Raw genomic sequence first — 8,098 nt, 5'->3', positions numbered from 1 at the left:
CAAAATAAAATAAAAGCACTTAAAGTAGACGAAAAAAGCAGGCAAAAATAAAACTTTTTAGGCAATTTATGGAAAATTTAGAGAAAAAGCTGGGGCCGAAGGCTCGTTTAGAAAAATTAGGGTCCGTCAGTCAAAAATGGATATCTCAAAAAAGTACAACGGGGGACCTTTTGGGTTGGCAAGGGGTTCGAATCCCTGAAGGGGGCATCCGCCCCTCCCCCCTCCTTAATCCGCCGTGGGAGGGGCGGAAGCCCCCCCCCCCCCCCTCAGAGATTCGACCCCCTGCCAACTCAAAGGGTCCCCTGTTGTACTTTTTCGAGATATCCATTTTTGGCTGACGGACCCTAATTTTTCTAAACGAGCCTTCGACCCCAGTTTTTTCTAATTCTGAGGGAAAAGCGAGCGCCGTAAGAACGCGATGTTTTGGTCAACGTTTTTCGAACCCCTTTTGTACTACTTTGAAACATTTTGAGGGGGGAGCGCGCGCCGAAAAAACGCAATTTTTTGGTCAAAATTTTCCAAAAACCGCCTAAAAACTCGTTTTTTTCGGCCTTTTTTCAAAAACTTGACTGCGGCTCAGACAATTTGGTCAAATTAGGGTCTTTATAGAGTTTGGGAGAGCTCAAAACTTTTTAAGAAATTTTTTTGAAAATCCGCCCCTTCTCTAGAAATTCCTAGATCTGCGCCAATTTAGGATTAATAAAAACTAAAACATAGTTGAAGGCTTTTTTCACGTTTAATTTATGCTTTTCAAAACCAGCTGATCTAACCAGCTGATGCTATTTTTAAGCAGGAATGCGAAGTATCGTATCGACGATAGATTTTTTGGTGTCGATAGATTATCGCGATACATTGAACCCTCTCGATAGATTATCCGATAATCGCGATTATCGGAATCTTACATAATAAATGAAATCTTATAAAAATTAAGGTTATGTTTCAGCTGAAATTTTGCGCAACCGGTAAAAAGCTATTGAGCCAGGGGCGGATTTAGTGGGGGCGGGGGGGGGGGGAGGCGGATGCCCCTCTTCAGGGATTCGACCCCCTGCCGACCCAAAGGGTCCCCCCTTTGATACTTTTTCAGAAATCCATTTTTGGCCGACCGACCCTAAAATTTGGCGCCATTATATACTAACTTTGAGAGGGAGCGCACACCAAAAAAAAACGCAATTTTTTTGGTAAAAATTTTCCGAAAAGTGCCCAAAAACGGCTTTTTTGACTGTTTTTTCAAAAATTTGCCTGCTGCGCAGAAAATTTAGCCAAAATAGGGGCAAAACAGTGCTTTGGGAGAGCTCGAAAAATCAATTTGGTCGACCTAAAAAAAATCGTCAAAATTTTCGAATTTTTTTTGAAAGTCCGCCCCCCCCTCGAGAAAATCCTAGATCCGCCCCTGATTTGAATATCAAAAATTTAATTTTAATCTTTCAGTTAAAGTGTGATTCAAATGTTAATTAAAAAGTATTAAAATCTTAAATTGTTAACAAAATTAGTGTACAAAATAGTATACTCGAATTTTATTTTTAAAAATAAAACAGCCTTTCAATTTACTAGCATTTCCAATGTTACAATGTTGTTTGTGTTTGATTTTCTGATTTTTAGTTCGAAAGGTAGAAATACTGATTGCATTTGACAATTTGAGTTGTGGATTTTTATTGAAGATCTTGAATTCCCTGGTTAAAATGGATCGTACACTTCTCGAAGTACTCCAATTGCTTATTGCAGGCGTTCTTGAATTCATCCATTTGCAGCACCTCCTAAAAAGAAATAATAGTCGCAATGTTACATTAAGTTTCGTAATGCTGGACGGCGTCTGGCAAACAAGACGACCGCTGTTGAGGCGACAACCGTTTGTGAAGGGAGATTAATAGGAATCTACAGAATCTCCAATAGTATAATTATAATTGATAATTATAAACCGCTCAAAATCTACAGTTCTTTTTCCGTGTTTAGCGCTCATTTTTCGTCTCAAAGTCATGTCTTTTAAATGTCATGTCGTCTTGTTTACCTAGCACCATGCTGGGATGTGTGCCGGATATCAATCCGCGGCACTTCAATCAGAATAGCAAAAATAGGAACTATGATAAAGACCACCAATTTATGCGTGTTGAGCACATGAGTCTTAAACTTTTTGCGAATATTCATTTCTTATTTTTGGCCTGATCAGGCCAAAAAAGTGATGAATATTCCCAGAAAATTTGAAATCATGTGTTCGAAACGCATAAATTGGTAGTCTTTATACATGTTTTTTGCTGGTAATATCTTTTTCATAATTTTTGAGAAATTGAATGTTTTAGCAGGTTCAATTTTAAAACATTGTATGTAGCTTTTTTAATTTTATAATTTATGCATTTAAAAAATCGATTCCTTTAACAGACTGTAAAGTCTCAGTAAAACTTTAGTATTACACTACAAATTTAATGGAACACATTCTAATGGTCACAAAAATAGTGGTCAAGCTAGTAACATTTTCAGGCACTTGACATGTTTAAAAGTTTGCCTGAAGTCCCTTCGGTTTGAAGTCCCGTCGGCTTGTTGTCCTAGACCAGATGGATATTTCTTCTTATATTGATTCAAATTGTTTTCAAATCAAACGCAATCTGCTGTTGAAGAGAAGATATATTCATGAGCCAAGGAACGAATGGGCGGAGGATTCATGTGCGAAGGAGCAAAAACAAAGTCACTCAAAAGCCAATAATTAAAATGAATCAATTGCCATTCAACTAAAAAGAATAAAAACCGTAGGTGACATTTTGAAAAATTTCATATTTCTGTCGTTTTTATATTCGACCAATACTAATGGGGCGGTGTAAAATAGCTTTAAAGTGCATAAACTTTTTTGCTAGCTTTATTTACGTGCTATCGCGTGCTTTTTTAAACTAAAATTGCAAATCTGGAAGAACAATACATATCGTAGTTCTGACAGAAATGGATAAACATTTTGGCATGGCCATTTAGTGGCAGATGCATGACTACCCGGCTCAAGATGCTCACTATATGTTTCGACTTTCGAAATCGAGCACATGTCGGCAACCAATAGTCGAGACAGGAATTTCGGTCGATTACAACCAATAGTCGAGACAGCAATTTCGGTCGAGCGCAATTTCGAAACATACCTCGAGCACGGTCGAAATATACCTCGAGCACGGTTGAAACACACCTCGAGCACGGTAGAAATATACCTCGAGCGCGGGCGAAAAATACCGAGTGTCCCGCGGTTATTCGGAGTCAAAAAGAAAAAATTCTTTCAATACCAATATACATTTTAGCACTTACGATTCAAATTGTAAACCAGTATTCCAAAAATTGGATGAAAAATAATATTGAATTAGTTCATCTCTACAGAGCAATTAAATTACCAATATCTCAATTCATTTCAGTTTAATAAGAAAAAACATCACAAGATATATGTTTAGAAAATAATAAGAAAAACATCCGAAAAACATATGTTATAACGTTTAAATTCGGATAACTCATGTTGTTTGAAAGACAAAACATACCCAATTTCAGTCGAGCACATTTTTTTCGGCTGAGCACAATCGAAACATATCTTGCTGGGGTCGAGGACGGTCAAGCACATTTGACTGACTCGGTCGAGCACGGTCGAAAGATACCAATTTTCGGTAGAGACAATTGAAACATTAAGTTAGCACCTCGATTCGGGTATTTATTCATTTTTTAACTGTTTTTTTTAAACAAAAAAACTGAATGAAAGCTAAATCAGGTCTTTTGTTAAGCTCATTTACAACCCAATTCCTGATATAAAATAATGAGATTGATATCCGGAATGTTTTACATAGTATTAGTATCATGAAATTGAACAAATGTTGGAACACTGAAACCTAATTGGCTGATTTTTTTCGCCCATTTGATTCTTCGGCTATGAGGGATTCCAACGTTGACGACAATGTTACTACCGTAGGAGTAGCTCGCAAACATTAATCACGAAATTTTACAAGAATGGTTCAGAAGACATATAAGAAAACTCGTTTTTTATCCAAAATACCATAAACGGAAACGATCAAATTTACTTTTCCGATAACCAGTGACTGAAAACCTGTCTTTTTACGCTTCTAATGCGTAAAGTCACCATTGTTTGAAGTGAGGCCTTTGTAACCAATAGCTAGAAAACTACTGCTTTTAGGCTAATAACCGCACAGATTAGTTCAACTAGCTCTTCAAGATGAAATAACCCAGTTCGAGTTTTCGCGGATTTCCGCAATCAGAAGTTTTGCCAATTAGGATAATTAACTTTGCAAAATTTCCAAACTTCTATTAAAGCGTATGCACACCCCTAAATGATGAAAACTGGAAATCAAAATGTTAAATAGTAAATTGGACTGATTTTACTTAAAAATGCAGGACTGATATCCCGAGCGTTAAACCAAACCACAATTAATAATGCATTCGACATTCTTTTTATGAATTTTATGTGCAGAGAACAGCAAAAAAAGCCAGTTTGAGGGCAAATTAAATTAAAAATAATTCGTAATGACCAGTCCCATTTTAACTTCTTGCATTTCCTAGTAAAATCGATCCAATTTTGGGATCTTGTTAACTATTTCCCCCCTATGGTACCTGTAACAAATCTCTGCCCTATAAAGAAAGAATTGAACGGCTAAGCATATTCGAATTTTGTACCTCGTTAATTATCGCCTCCCCCCTATTTGAGGGGGGGGGGGGGAGTTAACAAGATCCCAATTTTGTAACAAAACATTTCAATTTCAATTTTCATTATTAAGTGGGTTAACCGAAAAGACCCAAGTGTACGTAGCATTGGCTGAGAATCAATGTGCGGCTTAGAAATGACTCCAAATTAATTTGAGTTAAATTAACTAATGCTGCGTTAACAGCCGCGAAATTTTTAATTTGAAACTCGTCATTGGATTATTTTTTTGTTTTGACTGATCAAAAGGCTTGAATCTGATTGGCTGAAATTAATTATAGCAATAGTGAGTATGGTTTTGCATAATAAACAGTGCTCATTTAACAGTTTGATCATTTTGGGCTGTATAACACAAAATATCCTCATTTTATGCCAAAACTTAGTTTTCCATAATATTAATGAAATTGAATTACTCGCACCAATCGTTCGAGTAAATGAGCGAGTTTTTAGATGAGAGGGTCTTCAGAATTCTGAAAAACTTTTTCGGAAAAATTTAAATTATGTTCAATTTTTTACCGGGAATTAACGTTGTATTTGTTTTTGCCTAAATCTGAGAATAAAAGCTGGGCAAAATTTTGGATCTAATATTTTCTCGAGGGGGATTTCTCGAGGGTCATTTTAGTCGATCCTTTTTTTAGGTCAACTAAATTGATTTTCTTCGAACGAACCCGAAAAAGGATTCACTTTCCAGCTAGAATAAAATTGCGAGTAAAAGGCTAAACGCCCTTAAAAAATTATGCATCTACTCATATGCTTAAAAAATTCCACTAACCTTGAGAAAAGTAGTGTTTATTGCTTGCACATTTTCCAAGTAACTAAAGATCTGATTCGATAGCTTGTCTCTGTTCTGACTCTTGAACTTTTTGCAGATAATGTACGAGAATAGGCTGTTCCACATTCCACCACAAACGTTTTTATCCATTTTCGTGGCCTTCAAGGGTCTTTTTACTTCGTCCGCGCAAATAAGTAATTATCAAATTATGGAAACCAGAAATGCAAAAATCTGATTAGCCAGAACTAAATTCGCTGATAGAATCTATTGAAAAAAATCCATCGCTTAATACCTGATGTTGAATTAGGAACTAGTTAACAATTCCTCTCTATGTTATCCAGTAGCGGATTTAGGTGAGGGAGGAAACGCAAAATTTTTCAAAAAGTGCCTAAAATGTTTTTTTTTGCCTGTAATTAGGGGTTTTTTAGTGTAAGTTATTAGGGAGAGCTCAGAAAATCTATCTGATGGACCTAAAAATAGATCGATGAAATTTTCAAAAATTTTTTGAACATACGCCCCCCTCCCTCGAGAAAATCCTAGGTCGGCCCCTGATAGTATCTACGGGTACCGAGCAAGCATCTGATATATCAAACAAGCGAAAAAAAAACAAAAAAGGAGAAAAACAGTTGCAAACATCCGGAAAAACAATTTTAATAGTAAAAACATCGACTCAAAAAGAAGGGCAAAGATCCGATTTGTGCCGTTCGCTTAAAAAATGCTGTGTTGTCCGAAATAATTGTGAGTGCCCCAATAACACCGACGTGTTGTGAGTTTGTCAACAGAGAGGGTTAGGTTTCCATATAAAAATTGGAAACCGGTATCAAGTAAAGATTATCCCTCAAAACGCGGGGCGTAGCAATTAACATATGTGCCTATTAGCATGCGATAATTGCTTTAAAAACAAGACAACCTAAAATTTCAAACATTTTCAACTTGATTCGCTAGGGAGGTTAAAATTTTCCTTTCATTTAACTAAAAAATCGGCTTAGTGCACTGTTCAAAATTGCATTGTTGAGTTAACAACAAAACCTGTAATAGCGAATCTTCAAATACTTTCTTTAACTTGGGCATGCTAATCGACACATGCTAAAAGACCGGTGCCCTCCAAATACAACAGTACTGGTGCTAGGGATTTTAGCAGACCGTTTTTTTTAGCAGACCGGTTTTCTAGCAGACTCAGAACAATTATAAAGTGTGATAACCAACTTCAAACGATGCATTGGCGATTAGCGACCGCTTGCTCCGCTGCGCTTCAATTCAACAAGAGTGTTATTGTGCGCGTAAATCTTTGTATTGCCGCTAATATGGACTGTTGTATTTTTGAAGTTGATAGTGTTGTTGGTGGAAACCCTCATACGCGAAGGACCGAATGCGCAAAAATAAAAATTAGCCAAAGAGATTTCAGTAATCTAAAATTTGGAAAAAAATAAACATTTTCTGGGACTAAACATTGATATTGGCCGAATATAAAGTTGGCAGAAATATGCAAAGTTTTCAAATTGTCACTGATTGCAGCCAAATTGGAGCAAATTTTATAATTTAAGGGTTTCGTTATGAAAGAAGCAAAATAGTGCTCATTCAATTCATTTTAATTGAATGGCAATTGCTTCTTTTTAAAAATTGATTTTCGGCTAATTTTTTTTTCGTTCCTTCGCTCACGAATTTTTCCGCCCATTCGGTCTTTCGCGCATGAGAATAGCCCCAAGTTTTGTTGACAAAAAGTGAGATAATTGACTTACTTGGGGAATCATGACATCAGACTGATCGTCTTTTTGAGTCTGTCAATCAATCATCCATCACTTTATTACATTGGTCTGCTAAAAGACGTTGGTCATTTTTCACTTTTTATGCTGAAAGATTCGTCTGCTAAACGATCGGTCCTCAACAGTACTTTAGCACTAGAGCTTTCTATTAAGACTATATTTTTGCTGCATTCTGATTGGTCGGAAATTCGACAAAATTATCCTACTCAGCAATCTCCCCCGATTGCTAAGTATACTCACTTAATATTTTTTTGGGCGAATTGAATAAAAAGACCCGCCTCCACACTGTCAAACATTTCACAGAGTAACGTCAATATGAAGGCTCCAGTTTCGCATATCAGTTTTGCTCGAAGAATTGCAACTCCGCCATTATCAATATGTCTCATCATAACATATAGTTGAGCGAACATTAATTCGAAGTTTAGCAGAGCTTTTTGATTCGGAACATTGTCAAAACTTGAATTTGTATGCCAAGATCCATCCATGATCACTAAGGTGTATCTATCGGACCACTCATGTGGGTGTTCTAAAATGAACGGGATCGCTCTAACTATTCCCCCTTCGGTAACCTAGAAACCAAATGCCACCCCCATTGTAATAAAATAATTCAACGGCCAAGCATAAGCAAATTTTGTACTTAGTAGCGAATCTCTCCCCTTATGCAACACCCGCACCGAAGTTTCTCGAATAAAAGCAGATTATTTTAAGAAAATCACACCAAAATGTTGCGAGCATAATCGATTATGTGAAACCAATTTTTATTTTTATCTCCATACATTCTCAAAATATTCTTTTTTTTTGCCATATAGTCTCAAGAAAATCTGTTTTTTTTGCCATATGATTATAAAAAAATTTTTTTTTGTCTTCATAGAATCCCCACTAAATCTATTTAAAATCAGG

General features: G+C 36.3%; 1 long non-coding RNA gene across 1 annotated transcript; it reads right to left on the bottom strand.

Moving 5' to 3' along the window:
* Nucleotides 1-1,512: 1,512 nt before the first annotated feature.
* LOC134856657 (uncharacterized) lies at nt 1,513-7,729 on the bottom strand. Its single transcript, XR_010164831.1, has 3 exons — nt 7,477-7,729; nt 5,436-5,594; nt 1,513-1,754 (listed from the first exon to the last, which is right to left on the bottom strand). It is a non-coding gene; the product is annotated as an uncharacterized LOC134856657 (long non-coding RNA).
* Nucleotides 7,730-8,098: the final 369 nt, after the last annotated feature.

The sequence above is a fragment of the Symsagittifera roscoffensis genome, unplaced genomic scaffold (assembly GCF_963678635.1).
Source record: "Symsagittifera roscoffensis unplaced genomic scaffold, txSymRosc1.1 SCAFFOLD_714, whole genome shotgun sequence".
Classification (NCBI taxonomy): Eukaryota; Metazoa; Xenacoelomorpha; order Acoela; family Convolutidae; genus Symsagittifera; species Symsagittifera roscoffensis.
The sequence above is the reverse complement of the archived record's forward strand: the minus strand, read 5'-3'. Positions and strand labels throughout refer to the sequence as shown.